This window comes from Schistocerca piceifrons, chromosome 8, assembly GCF_021461385.2.
Source record: "Schistocerca piceifrons isolate TAMUIC-IGC-003096 chromosome 8, iqSchPice1.1, whole genome shotgun sequence".
In the NCBI taxonomy this organism is placed as follows: domain Eukaryota; kingdom Metazoa; phylum Arthropoda; class Insecta; order Orthoptera; family Acrididae; genus Schistocerca; species Schistocerca piceifrons.
The window spans coordinates 248,534,072-248,536,351 of NC_060145.1; the positions used below are offsets into that span (position 1 = coordinate 248,534,072).

At 47.1% G+C, this 2,280-nt stretch overlaps 1 non-coding gene across 1 annotated transcript; it reads left to right on the top strand.

The window, feature by feature from the left end:
• Positions 1 to 501: 501 nt before the first annotated feature.
• Trnas-cga lies at positions 502 to 576 on the top strand. The gene has a single exon. It is a non-coding gene; the product is annotated as a tRNA-Ser (tRNA).
• The last annotated feature ends 1,704 nt before the right edge of the window (positions 577 to 2,280 follow it).

Genomic DNA, 2,280 nt, shown 5'->3' on the forward strand with positions numbered 1-2,280 from the left:
TTTCATGCCGAAGTAAGCAAATTGGATACAGGAATAGAAAAGGTCCACAAAGAGAAATGCATTCTTTTGAATGCGCCTTCCAGAATGACGACAGAACCAAGGGAATGCCAAGACAACAATCCCCAGAGCTTAATGATCGCTTCTCGTTGCAGGTTATTTGCTTTCAGACGTTTAACACCGTACACTCCAACGCTTATCTGTCCAGTAGAGCATAAAAGATTCACCATCAGCCCCCACTCAGTGGTCGTCCAGTTTCTGTATTGACGTGGAAGTTCGAAGCTTCGTCGCCGATGCATAGCAGCATGGGAGTGTGAAACAGGCGTCTACTGTGGAGGCCCTTACGCAGCAGCGTTCGGTGAACAGTTCTTGATGAGACACTGTTGGTATCCCCTTGAATCACCTGGGCGCTCAGATGCTCAACAATTGCAAGTATGAAACTTCCTGGCAGATTAAAACTGTGTGCTCGACCGAGACTCGAACTCGGGACCTTTGCCTTTCACGGGCTCGGTAGCTCAGATGGTAGAGCACTTGCCCGCGAAAGGCAAAGGTCCCGAGTTCGAGTCTCGGTCGGGCACACAGTTTTAATCTGCCAGGGAGTTTCATATCAGCGCACACTCCGCTGCAGAGTGAAAATCTCATTCTGGAAACATCCCCCAGGCTGTGGCTAAGCCATGTCTCCGCTATATCCTTTCTTTCAGGAGTACTAGTTCTGCAAGGTTCGCAAAATAGCTTCTGTAAAGTTTGGAAGGTAGGAGACGAGATACTGGCAGAAGTAAATCTGTGAGTACCGGGCCTGAGTCGTGCTTCGGTAACTCAGATGGTAGAGCACTTGCCCGCGAAAGGCAAAGGTCCCGAGTTCGAGTCTCGGTCGGGCACACAGTTTTAATCTGCCAGGAAGTTTCATATCAGCGCACACTCTGCTGCAGAGTGAAAATCTCATTCTGAATTGCAAGTATGTTCGTCCGTTAATATTTCCGTAGCGTCGTTCAGCCCTCTCATCAATGGCCCACGGTGCACCACAGTTGCCTCTGCGCCGGTTTTTGACAACGTCAATTTACCTTTCACGGTATGCTTTAACTAGGTCGGCTCGCGAACAATTTACAAACTTAGCCATTTCAGAAATGCTTCCACCCTTGGCCCGAAAGCCAATGATCGTGCCCTCTTGGACGTGAGATAAATCGCTCCGTTTCCGCATTACGAGAACGACTGCACTGTTTTTCCTCATCCCCGGACACACTTTATATACCCTCCACGGCTACTTCTACCGTCTGCCTTCTGTGATTGGTTATTACACGCCGACGTCGTACATAATGTAAATGAACTGTGTGTACTGATTGCTGAGTACCCAGCGTGGCCCAAGTTTGTATTTATTCCACTTTTCTTTTAGTCCATCTCCTGCTTCCCTCCCTCTCTGTCCACCTTCCCCTTACCGATGTCGCCATCCATCTCCTCAGCCTCATTTCTGTTCATCTGCCCCACCTCCTTCACTCCCTGTCCATCTCCTCCTACCTCTTCATCTCCTGTTACTGCTCTCTGTGTTTATCTCCTCCTCCTCCACACCTTATCCATCTCCTCCTCCCCCTCTCACTGTCTACGTCCTCCTCTCACCTCTCGCTATTCAATTCCCATTTCTCTCTTTGTCCATCTGTTCCTCCCATTTGTCCATCTGCTCCTTCCCCCACTGTCCATCTCCTCGTGCTCCTCGTTCCCCGCTAATTCCATCAAATGACTCTTCCTTTCTCCATCTCTCCCTCCAATTTCTCTCTGTTCATTTACTTCCCCCTCCTTTCTCTGCCCATATCCAAATTTTTCTTTTCTCTGTCCATTTCCCCATCGCTGTCTCTTTGTCCACAACCTCTTCCCCATCTGTGTCCATCTCCTCATTCCCCGACTCTATCTGCCCATCTCCTCCTCCCCATTCTCTTCACATTATCACCCTTAACCCAAAAGACATTGATGGTTCTTCCCCCACAGTATGTCTTTTTATATAGTAACTAATAGGTGTACCAACTTTGGTAGAAATCATTTTACAGGTTTAGGACGAACTTTTTACCCATGCATTTGCCAATGTAGGCACATATGAAATATATTTCGCATATATATAACATATTCCACACATATTTGTACATATATTTCATAGTACCTCCAGCGAATTTCACCCTGCGGTTTTATATTCAAGCGGCTCATTATTTATGATATCGTATCTCCTAAAACATGCGTCGTAGAATAATGTAATTCGGCAAGTACATCTAGTGTCCTTAGTGGATACTGTCTGCGAAA